The 12,659-nt window shown below is 42.7% G+C and overlaps 1 long non-coding RNA gene across 1 annotated transcript; it reads left to right on the forward strand.

Annotated features, from left to right (window-relative positions):
- Positions 1–11,078: 11,078 nt before the first annotated feature.
- On the forward strand, positions 11,079–12,214 carry LOC125548053. Its single transcript, XR_007300884.1, has 3 exons — positions 11,079–11,218; positions 11,310–11,425; positions 11,917–12,214. It is a non-coding gene; the product is annotated as an uncharacterized LOC125548053 (long non-coding RNA).
- The last annotated feature ends 445 nt before the right edge of the window (positions 12,215–12,659 follow it).

The raw sequence follows: 12,659 nt of genomic DNA on the forward strand, positions 1-12,659 counted from the left end.
GGCCCGTTTCAGCAATGTACCCTTCTCAGTGTCCCAATTGGCACGTTCAGTCTTGAATTCTTCCTTCAGTCGTTCTATGGAAGTTAAAGCGGCTCGAAGTTCATCTTTGGCTTTAGAAGATTCTTCTTGATGAGATTTGATACTCTCTTGAAGATCAGCAATCTGCGTCCGTTGATGGTTTATGTCAGCCTGCCGCAATCAGAGGAGCATATCAATATTTTATCAAAAGTCCCAAGCATACAACTGGTTCTACACTTGGCACTTGGGGGCTAATGCGGATTGCTTCTTTCTTACTGCTTATTCAAAGTCCCGAGGATTCATACAAGTTTCAATCCTGGCACTTGGGGGCTAATGTGTATTTGTTCAAAAAACTTAAAAGTCAACAATGTGCAGTTTGGAAATTCAAAAGTCCCGGTTTGCCTTTACAAGCTAAACCGGCCCTTGGGGGCTACAAGATACAAGGCAGTGAAAATACAAAGATAAGGATGAAAATGTTTACCTCATAGCATTCCTTTATCAGATTTACCAAGTCAGCCTCATTATCTCGGCTTGTATAAAGCCGGTTCAAGAATCCGGAATGAAGATCCTGGGCAGAAAGATTAGCACATTTTGACAAGTCAGCTTCCATCTTCCTCTTGCCCATAGAAGTAAACTCATCCTTGGCGGTATGTTTTGCCAAGATAACTGGATCACCCGGAGCGGTATAAGCAGTGCCAGTAACAATAACGTCATCATCTTTGGCTGGGCTTGACGGATTAGCAGTTGACCTCAGTGGATCAGCAACCGGACTTGCAGGTATAGCGTGTGGACTTGAGGTGTCCTCATGTGTGGCCGGATCAGCTTCCGGCGGATCAGCGTTGTTAGTTGGCTCTGGCGGGACAGAATCATCCATGAGATTATCAAGATTTTTATCAGGATTTTCAAGAGCTTTCTCTGGTTCAAATTCGCCGGTAGGGGCACTGGTCTTGGCCTTCTTACTCAGACGAGCTTTAGCACTAATATTAAAACAAGGATTAGCATGATTAACTGAATTATGAAGGAGAAGGGAGGACTGCATGCTTACCCAGGGGCGGTTTTCAGTGGAGGCAGCTGAGTGGTTGATGAACCTCCAGACGAATTAGAAGATGCCTGATAGTTTGAATCAGATGGATTGAGAGGGCATCGAAAGAAACCTTTCAAAAGATAACGTTTTTCAGGAGAACAAGCAACCTCTGGAGGACGTTTCCAGTTTGGTGTATGAGGTAAACCAGAAGAAGTGACCTGTTGACCACTGTGCCGGGTTGTGTGACGCCCTTCGGTTTGCTGTGCCTTCAAAGAAAGTTTTTGATCCAAATGAGCAACAGGGTGAGAGCATTTCACTTTCCGAACTGCACGGCGAAATCGTTGAACCGGCACAAGTTCTGAGTCAGAAAGACAAATTGCCTCAACATGATCTGCATGGCTGGCCTCCGCATCATCCTGAGAGTAATCATTATTAGTAAAATATATGAATAGAAGTCAAGGGAGTCAAACTTTACCTCTTCAGCCGAGTCACCGACATCCTCTGGCGGTTCCGAAGACTCAACAGTTTTCTTTTTGGCAGCTCTCTTGATGACCTTGGTCTTAACACGAGGAGCCTTAGCCGATTTGTCTTGACATTTCCTTTTCCAGAAGGAGCTACTGGCCTATGACATTGCACAAAGGGTTATTATAGCAATGTCAAAGCGGAGAAGGATCAGGAAAAGTACAAGGTTAAAGTCTTTACCGCTGGCGGTTTGTTGGAGGCACAAAAAGGACGCAAACCAATTTGAGTACATACCATGAGCGGTTCGTCAAGTATTTTCTTTACACCTTCAGTGACTTCATCGTCAGTCAGTTCTATTTCATTAAACCGTTGTGGATCATTGGAATTGCCGATATATTCAAACATCAATCCGGGCCGGCGGCTTAAAGGTAGAATGCACCATGAAATCCAACAGCGGACAAGATCAACACTACTTAAACCGTTGGTGAGGAAAGCCCGGAGTTTGGCGAGTTGAGGTGCATAGGCTTGTCGGTCTTTGGCAGACAATCTCTGAGGTAAAGGGTGATTATTGTTGAGCCAGTGCGGATGGTAGCCCGGTAAAGGATTCTCTTCAGCAGGGGCAGTATTCTGACAGTAGAATCAGGTTTGGTTCCAGTCTTTTGGATGGCTGTGAAGTTTGGCGTGAGGAAATTCAACCTCTTTCCTCTTTTGGATCGACACACCGCCAAGTTCAGTATTGGGTCCGTCAGAAAATTCAGTCCGGCGGTTTAAGTGAAAGAGATCTTGAAAGAGGTCGACAGTTGGTTCTTCTTGCAGGTAAACCTCACAGAATACTTGGAATTCGCATATGTTGGACACAGAATTTGGTCGAATATCTTGAGGATGAAGTTGGAACCTGGCAAGAACATCCCGGAAATTTTTTGATCCGGGAGGACTGAAACCTCGAGCTAAATGTTGCATGAACACAATCACTTCTCCATCTTGAGGCTCAGGAGGGCACTCAGGGCCAGGAACTCGTCAATGGAGGGCATTTTTTGAAGCTAAAGCGCCTGTGGTGACATATTCATTGATTTGCGTTTCTGTGATCCGAGATGGAACCCAGTTGCAAGCAGCAAATTGCTTCGTCATCTTACAAAGTCTGTAAAAGGAAAATGGACGGTTTACGATTGGCGGTTCATATGTGTTTGACAAATGTTAAACCGGCAATTCAAGGTATACGTATGAAGTGAACCAGACATTGCTGTTCAAAGTCTAGATGGCGGTTTAAGAGAGGGCTAATGACATACGACGGATTATCAATACTAAAGGATAAACCGCCCATTGGAGGCAGAACCAATCTGAAAATTTGTTAAGTGTTGCGGAAACAAGTTTCATAAGATGGTGATATAATTTTGGATCTACCGTTGTTCAAAAGACAAATTTTTCTGAGCTTTACAATGGTGTTAAACAGAACAGAGAAGGTTCAGATAAGGATTTATACAGGAACAGTAAGATGCTGTAGTACAGCAGATTAAGGCTACAGATCCATCCGCAAGGGGGAACTATCAGGCCTAGCTAGATTCAGTACGATGCTAAAGGAAAAGCAGAGGAAGTGCTGATGAACACTGACGAACACCGAAGAAAGTTCGAAACCCTAATGCAGATTTAACAAGTAAAGGGAAGGAGTATTTACCAGAGACACACAACGGCGGAGTATCTTAAGAGATCTGGTACGAACAGGGTGATGCAACGGCCTTGTTGGTGCAGACTGGAAGATCGACGACGACGGCGGCGGCGATGCTTGAGGTCTTCGGGTCGCAAGGAGGAAGACGATGTGAATGGGAAAGGGGGAAATGGAAGGCGCCCCGGTCTTATTTATAAGGGAAGTGGAATAAAATAGCAGGCGCAAAAATCGAGGAGTCGGGAGCGGCAAAAAAGGATGTAGCTATCGCCTCGATCTTCGAGAATTAATTAAAGAGAAAGGAATCTTCATAAATCTTTTTATACAGGGATGACGTCACAATGATTTACTGCGGTGTCATAAGATGACATCATGGCGGTTCACCAAAGTTCACAGGGATAAGACAATATGGCGGTTTACGAGAATTGTCAAAAAGTCAAGTAGTTTTTTCTAAAGATTGAAGATTGACATGAACAGGTTCAAATCAATCTGGGCCTAATGTTGAGGATATAACCATTAAGGGTAAACCGCCTAGGAGGGGCCGGTTCACCCTCACCTATGCTGAAGCCCAAGGAAACCCAGAAGATGGCGCTTTACGGATAAGGCTTAGAGGCCCAGAGCCCGCAGGCGATTTAGGGCCCATGGTAGTAAACCGTCATGATTGTATAAACTAATATTATAAGATAGGAAAGAGGAGACCGAGGCGGACACTTGTATGAGCCAGCCTCGGGACTCTGTAGACCGGCCGGGGTCCTCCTGAGTATATAAAGGGGTGACCCGGCGGCGGTTCAAGGGAGAACAACAACTTGAGAGCCAGACAAAGCGGATTCGCTCCCTGGCCCTCGAAACCCTAGCAATACCAATCACAACTAGACGTAGGCTTTTACCTTCATCGAAGGGGCCGAACTAGTATAAACTCCCGTGTCCCCTTGTCCGGTTTAACCCCTTCAAGCTAACCCGTAGCGATGGGTCCGCGACTAAGTCCTTTCACGAGGACATCTGCCGTGAGAATTCCACGATAGGCCACCTGCAGCGGCACGGAGAGAAGAGACCCCGTGTAGCAACACGAAACAGGCGAAGCGACTCTTTACCCAGCGTACCGAAGCGGGCCAGCCACGCCAGCAAGCGGCGAAGCGACTCTTTACCTAGCGGACCGAAGCAGGCCAGCCACGCCAGCAAGCACGAACATAACCCCCGCGCACCCAAGAGACCGACAAATGGGCCCGATGCAGCTGAAGCAGAACGGCCGCAGCTGGGTGCAAGCGCGAAAGGTAAAAAAATCGAACCAACCCATGATGGGCGGGGCTGCCAGCGCTGCAAACCCACAATCGACGCCCGTTTTGACCGAGCAAGCTCTTGGACACACACACGCACACACGGCGGCACTGTGAGATGGACCCACGCGCAACCCTGGCCCAGCCTTCAGCGACTCTAGTGCGAGAACGATGCGTGCAGGAAAACGGATGCCCCGATTTTGACCAGCACGATGGAAAGGACGACCGCGCTGGACAGCGAGGCAAATCGTGCGGGCGAGGTCGATTTCAACCGCGATGGCTCTCGTTAGGCGGATTGCGTAGCTAGAGTTATATGTTCAATATAATGCAATTTTCACTATCGATTTCGCTTCTAATAACGTGTCTAAAGCGCGAATGCTATTTCTCGCATTAAGCAAGTTGTACGTGAATTCTCGCTACGAGCTCCATCACCAATAGGCGGGCCCACTCGCGCACACTTCAAACGAAAATAACGGGGAAAAAAGGAACATCGCAGAGGGATTTCAAACCGTGCTTGCAAAGATAAATTTCACCGGTGCTAGCCACCAAGCTAGGGTCGGGATTCTGATCACATAATAGGGTGGGATGTAGTTGAGGCGAAGTTAGCCCGACTTTCATTGTTTTTTTTTCTATTTTTCTATTTTTGTTTTTTGATAGGGTTTTCTTTGTTTTCCTTCGTCTTTTGTTTGGTTTTATTTTTTTCTTCATTTTTTATTTTTTCTTCTTCATGTTTTGTTTGGTTTCCTTTGTTCTTCTCCATTTTTTGTTTTTCTTTTGTTTTTTCTTATGTTTTCGTTTTCACTCTGCATTTTTGTATATGTCAAAAACATTTTTCAATAAGTGGTCAACATTTTTTGTATACACGTTCAACATTGTCCAAATGTGTATTCAACATTTTTCAGATACTTGTTCAACATTTAAAAACTTATTTCAATATTTTCAAATACTCGTTCAAAAAAATCAATACTCGTTCAAAAAATTTAAATACTTATTCAAGATTTTTTTACTTATTCAATATTTTCAAATATTTGTTCAGCATTTTTAAAATACTTGTTCAACATTTTCTAATACATATACAACATTTTTCAAATACTTGTTCAGCATTTTTAATACTTATTCAACATGTTTAAAAACTTGTTCAACATGTTTTAAATACTCATTAAACATTTTTAATACTTACTCAACATTTTTTGAAATATGCTCTGAAGAGTGTTTTTTGTAACCATTTATATTAAAAATGATGCAGGGTGCAGAATAATTTATTCTTCACCTGAGGTAATCTGGTATTCGTTTCATAAATAAATTACATTTGAAATACAAAAAGTTACATTCATGTTGATTCACTACGTAAAATTTAGCATAAGAAAACAAAATCATAGGTCATAAGACCAGAAAAAATGCATTTTATGTATATTTTACACTACGTTTTTACGTTTGTAATTTTACATAACATAAATAATTTTTTGCGGTGATTATATATTTTCTTACATTCTATTTTTATGTATTAAATAAGTCAAAATTTACGGAATGTGAAATTTCGGTGCATTAATGTTAAAATAGAGGGGGTGAAGAATAACTATTCCTAACCTGGGGTGATGAATAGTCAATCTCTATGTCTGTGCGCGCGCGTGTGTGTAGAATATTTTAAAGTTCAAAGAAAAGTACAAAAATAAAGGAAAAAACAAAAACAGAAAGTAGAAGAAAAAAAGAACAGGTTGTGGCCTCCTGCGCGGCTCGGCTGGCCCATCTGATGCTCCCCCAACGCGAGGGTTCGCCCTCGTCTCGCGTAATGCGAGGGTTCACCCTGTCTACTAAAGAATAGTAAAGTGATTTGCTTGATCGGCGAAGAATGCCAAACCTATCAATTTGTCCGCTAAACTACTCGGAGCTCACAGAGCCCATACCCAATTAATTATATTTTGGGTCGGAGCAACGAACCTATCTGAAATGGCCCATTTTGTAATAGAGATGTGATGTAGTATATCATGAAAGAATTTTTGCCCCAAAAAAGATGATATCATGAAAGAATTCTGCAACACAAAAACGACGATACACTCACCTAATGGCAACTGTTGTACCGCCCATCTAAACTAACCTCTTGTCAAGTTCATTTCAAAGTTGAGAAGATAAGAGGGGTATACTCATCTCAGTCGAAAATACACCGTTTTTTGCTCTTTTCTAATTAAAGCGTCTATTGAACAGCTACCCCCTCCGTTCGTGAATAAATATACATCTAGTTTTTGTCATAAGTCAACGTTTTTAAAACTTTGATTAATTTTATAGAGAAAAGTAGCAGCATTTATGGCACTAAATTAGAGCCACTAGATTCATTTTGAAACGTAGTTTTATAATGTACCAATTTGATATCATATATGCCACTACTCATTAAATTTGATTAAAAATTTAAAACTTTAACTTGATACAAAAGTTAGATGTACACTTATTTACGGACGTACTTGAAAATGCACCATATCATCCAGCGAAACCTTCGCCCTGTTTTGGATAAGAGGTCGTTGTTTTCGAAACAGGTGGTACAAGAGAGCGAGACCGAGACGGGACTGCATGAGATTGGATCTGGTTACCATTATCGGACAGGGATGATCGGGGTGGCTGCCCCGCGGGCGAGAGACAGGCTGGCTACGGCGAGAGACGTCGCGTGGGCGTCTCCGCCGCCGCAACCAACCGCGCCATGTGCGCGCTCGTGTCGAGGGGCAGAGCACTAGCCCCGCCACTGGGTCGGCGTCGGACGCCGCCGTCAGATCAGGCGAGCGCGCAAGGCAGACAGCAGAGACATAAAGCAGGCGCGTAGTACTCTCTCCGTTGACAGAAAATTGTGGGCATCCAGGCTAAGAAAATGAACAGATCGTGCCTTGATCTCCTCCTTCCCAAACTCGACGGCGGCAATGGCATAAAATTGGAGGGTTACCTCGTCACTCCAATCACACTTGCTTGAATCATTTCCAATACGCCGGCAAACCTCTCTTTCTTCTCCCTAAATGAAATCAGTGTCAAGGGACTTCTGTGGGGAGAAGGCACGTTTCCTAGCTAGGTGTCATACAAATGATCTCATAGATGTCTTGTTGAATGAATCAAAGTGTGGAAGCGACCATCATGAGAAGTCTGTATATCAACACCACTTTCAGAAAGAAGAAGAAACACTACAAACTCCGGCAAACGCCATTGCTCTCGCAACCGCGGCATGCTTCATTCTGCTTGGGTGTAAATTTACGGACGATGGAACCCTCGCTGCGGCACAAAGAATCTATCATGAAATTGACGCATTCACGAAATCACCTGCTCGTTACAATTACAATTGTACGAACCATGCTGAATTGACGAAATCACCTGCTCACTACAATTACAATCATATGAATCATGCGACACAGTTGCTGTAGGCCTGGCTTACCACATCAAACAATTGAGGCGTAGCTGCGTCCAGTAACTAGCACATCATCATGCTATCAAAACTAATTAACTGGTGCTCAGGGGTAAAAACAGCACGAGAAAGTACACTACTAATCAGTAGATACTCCCTCCGTCCCATAATATAAGAACGTTTTTGATACTAGTTAGTGTCAAAAAGGTTCTTATATGATGGGACAGAGGGAACATACATAAATAGCTGACATTTTGCACACATGACATCCATACAGAAGTAGCCGGGACATCTCACATGACACAATTTAAATTAGTTTCGCAAGACATGACTTCGGGGTCCAAGATAATCTCGCATAACAACCAGCTCATGGCATTACAGATAGCTGAACAAGTTAATAGACCACAGGAAAGACTGCATATTCTTCTTCCAGCCAGCCAGAACATATGACACCTTTGGTTTCATTAGAGGAAGGAAGGAAGGATATTTCTGAATGGAGTAGACCAAGCCACTTTAATGTTAACCCTGGAGTAGAAGCTTGGACCAAATAAGTAGAGACCAAGCCACTTTAATGTTAACCCTGGAGTAGAAGGTTGGACCAAATAAGTAGAGACCAAGCCACTTTAATCTTGACCCTGCAGCTAGCACCAATGTCACATTCTTTCTCTGTTACGACGCCCTCTTTTTTCGGTTCGAACACAGCATCACCTGTTGCAATGGGTATTTTCAAGCTACCACCACATGCAGAGTAGGCCTGTACAGAAACTTTGAAGTCTTGGTTCACATCTACAGAAACAACACGCCTTGAAAGATGAATGTTACCATCTTGATCCACCGGCGGATTATCTCCATCTGAAAAATCAAGCAACACAAATTCTTCAAGGGGAGAGGCACCTTTGCTAAAAACTTTCCCTGCAAATTGACTAGGCCATGACCCATGAATAATTTGCACACTCAGGATAGTGGCCTCGACCGCTTCCCCAAGCTGCTTACAATGAAATCTTATGGTGCAAAGGTTGTTGTCCAAGATTGTACCAAAAGGACCAGGGCTCCGTTGGTATCGGAGGACTTGGTTGATCAATGCTTTTCCATCTTCAAACTCTCTCTTGAACTTAAGATCAACTTCAAAGTCCATAGGTTCAAGGGACAGAATTACACGAGAGGGGCCAGTCAGCGTCAAGTAGGGCTCCTGCAATTGGCAATCATAGTATAAGTAACAATTTATATGGCAAAGCCAATAAACCACCTCAAGCAGGGAAGAGGAATGTATACATCTGCAGTAATGATTTGGCAGTTATCGCTCGTGCGATTGAAGAGAAAGTTGCGATTATAATCCACATGGTCTCGGGCAGCAACCATGCCATAGACACGAAGTGGTCACCCGAGTTTCGGCTTCTCGACTTCGATGGAGTAGACTTGCAAGCTGCGGGAGACCAAAGCATGTGGGATGGTTTTGTATGTGGTCAGCATGTTCTTGATCGTCGCTGCATACGACACAAAGAGTGTGTTACAACATATAAGGTCTGTCAGCAAGAAACATAATAATACACAGAAACCGAAAATTTTCTTTGGTTCCGATTTCGATGATTACGAATAGGAAGAAAATTATGCTTGCTGCAAGTTATTATGCGAATTAACTCATATAAGTGCGTATATTGTTTACTTACTCTCATCTTCGAAGTTACCGAACTTGCCATAGCACCTGCATTCCCAGCCTATACGGTACTCTTGCATGATCTCCTCATCCGTTAAGTACTCGGGCAGGAACAGCTCCCCATCCGTTGAGTTGTCGTCTTCGTTCTCCGAGATCTGCTCCGGCGTGGCTGAACCGTCTTCGATCCCAGAGGAGGATTTGGCCTCCTTACGGCGGCGCTACGCGGATTCTCCGCCGCTACCCTCTTTGGCTTCTCCTATCACCTCCATCTCCAAAAGCAGTGTTCTCCCTCTCCTTCTTTCCTCGACGCCACCCCCGCAGCCGCAGTTGCGAGATCTAGGGTTTTCCTTTTTCTTTTCTTGGATATAAATGTTTTATCTCTTTTTTAGGGGGAATCGAAGAAACTTTATTGAATAATGTGAGAATCCAAATAATCTTTGGAAGATTAACATCTTGGTGGCAACTTTGACTAGATTAGGGCATCTCCAACGGCAACCCGCATCCATCTGTGTACAAGCGGAGCCAGTCCACGGACACAGATGCGGGAGAATGTTATCCAACCGTAGCCACATACATTTCAAAGTGAATTTTAACTAACCGAACGAAATTCATGCAAACCGATCGATATTCATCAAAATTCGAATAGAAAATAACACAAACTATCCATACATACCATGCAAATTAGGTCTAGTACAATAATGTATCTAAATCGACTAGATACCGGATGTCCAACAAGTTTTTCATGAACTAATCATGTCGTTCCACACATATCCTCCCTTCAGCTTCATCAAACCGTGCTACGGGCTACATATAATGTGTAGACCAAAACATTGAGTGAATGAATCTATCAACAAGTTGAGCAAAAGAAAGTAAAACTTACGATCTCATCCTCTGTTCCGTGCAATGGCCATCTTGCCTCGAGTTGACGAACCACGTCGCAAAACTTGATGATGCTGATCTGGATAGCGTGCCAGCGATACGACAATTGTAACACCCCGATAATCAAGCTACAATGATCTTCCCCTAATATGCCATGTCACCATTTTTTTTCATAATTAAAATGGAATTAAATAATTAATTCAACTCAAATTCAAATTCATATTAGAAGTGCAGAAACTGTTTCTTCAGATATTAAAATAAAAGTGTCTGTAATTGCAAATAAGCACTACGTAATTTTCATGTAGTAAACAAACCCTCAAGGAATTATTAAAATGCCCCTAACTTATTTAAAACAGAGCCAGCAACATTTAACTTTAATCATTTCAATTTAAATAAAAATTTAAGAAATTCACAAATAATCAAGACTTGTTATACTAGCTCAACTTATAGCCCATTATTTATGTACCCACTCTCATAGTTAACAAAATTCATTTTCTATCCATATAGAATACAAAATAGTGGAGAAAGAATAAAACAGAAACGGAAAATAATGAAAAGAAAAAGACCTAAGCTGGGAGCAACTACAATAGAAAAGAGGCTTGTGGTAGAAAAATAGAAAAACGGATCTGGACCATCGGATGGGAGACTGATGGCCCAGATTTAGGTGCAGCAATCTGTCCGGATAATTTGCAAAAAGGTCCTTCCCTGCAAGCTAATTTGGTCTCAGTGCCCTCGTCGTTCAATCCCAAATCCCCTACAGAGCAGCAGTCCCAACGCTGGCGGCGGCGGCCCATATCCCTCCTCAAGCTGGGCGAGTTCAGAAAATCTCCGATGGCTGCTGGCCGTCGTATCGCCGACGGTGCAGTTTGAGGTAGACAAAATCAAATCTCCCCGGCTAATAAGCTCTGCCCCGCAGTTTGCTCGTCAATCTCGTAGCCTCTGATCTGAATCTCCGGTAGCAGTCGGTTCGTCGCCTCCTCTCTCTCTCAGGCACATCAGCTCGTGACCTTCTCCCCCTCGTTAGCGGCAAGCCGGTGATGAGCTCCTCGGGTCCTTCCCAACCGCCCAATGCGACTTGGTATAAACCTACAAATCTTCGACACAGTTGTTCATTTTCCTGGTAAATAGATGTTAACTTTGTTTGCTATTTGTGCTGCAGCCCAATTTTACTGTATCAAGTAAATTTATGCTTTATCTGTACAGTTCTATTTTCCTGTACTTGTTCGTCTCAAATCTGCTTGTGTGTGAATGATGCATTTTAGTAACTTAAGTTTGTTCGTGTATTGCTCCTGTTCTTGGTGGTTTGGTACTCTAATTTGGAACTTTTGTTTCTCTATTAAGTAATCTGGAGAACCAAGTTGGAGGGTTGAGGACGGTTGGATAATCTTAGGGTCTTGAAGTTTAGGACAATTCACTAAAAAGCTCGGAATTTCATCTTAAGTTTGACAACTAGGTTATGTATCCTTGGTTGGAGCGGTGAATGAAGTTGACATAATGACTGTGTCTCTTCTCAAGATATGGTATTTCGTATATGTTTCTAACTAACACCTACTTATTTGGTGTTCTTAGCTAGGTAGATTGAATTGATCAAGTGTATAAGAGTACATGGAGGTTAAAACTCCCACGTAGAAGCAGGAATGCCAGCAGATGAAGATCGATTAACAGGAACCACCAAAACAGGACACAAATTATACTCATAGATCTTTTCTGTTATGTACTATCAAGATGCTTGTTGGACAGTGGTAGTTTCAGTCCTTTAAACTGGGTCCTGTTGGCCATGTACTAAAAGCAATCTATGTATATCTCTTGTGTTGTATTCTCATGTACTCAAATACTCAAATGCTTGCTGCGCGGTGATAGTTCCAGTCCTTAATTTGCTCACGCACTCGGACACTTCCAGTTTGACATGTATATGTAGTTCTGCTTGATATGAGATGGCTTAATTATCTCATGTGCTAAACAATTTGTGATATATATTGATGTTTTCTTAGTAGTAACCAAGATATCCGACCCTCTTGAAAAATTAGTGATGTCTCAGAGGCTAAAATAGACACTTAAATGTGTATGAATTTCATGAAGTAATATTTGCAAATATTTTTGTATCAAACTAATTAAGATGAGATGGGCATCAACACTGTGCATATCTAAAAATGGTCATATTTCACAAAGACTCAAGGTCTGTACTGCAAATATGCTATTTCATATCTAACCGTTTGTAGGGGGTTTTCTGTGAAAAGTACATTAAGTGGTTTGAGATCCCCCACCTAAATCTAGGCCATCCATCTCCCATCTAGTGGTCCAGATCAGTTTTT

The sequence above is a fragment of the Triticum urartu genome, chromosome 3, assembly GCF_003073215.2.
Source record: "Triticum urartu cultivar G1812 chromosome 3, Tu2.1, whole genome shotgun sequence".
NCBI classification, from domain to species: Eukaryota; Viridiplantae; Streptophyta; class Magnoliopsida; order Poales; family Poaceae; genus Triticum; species Triticum urartu.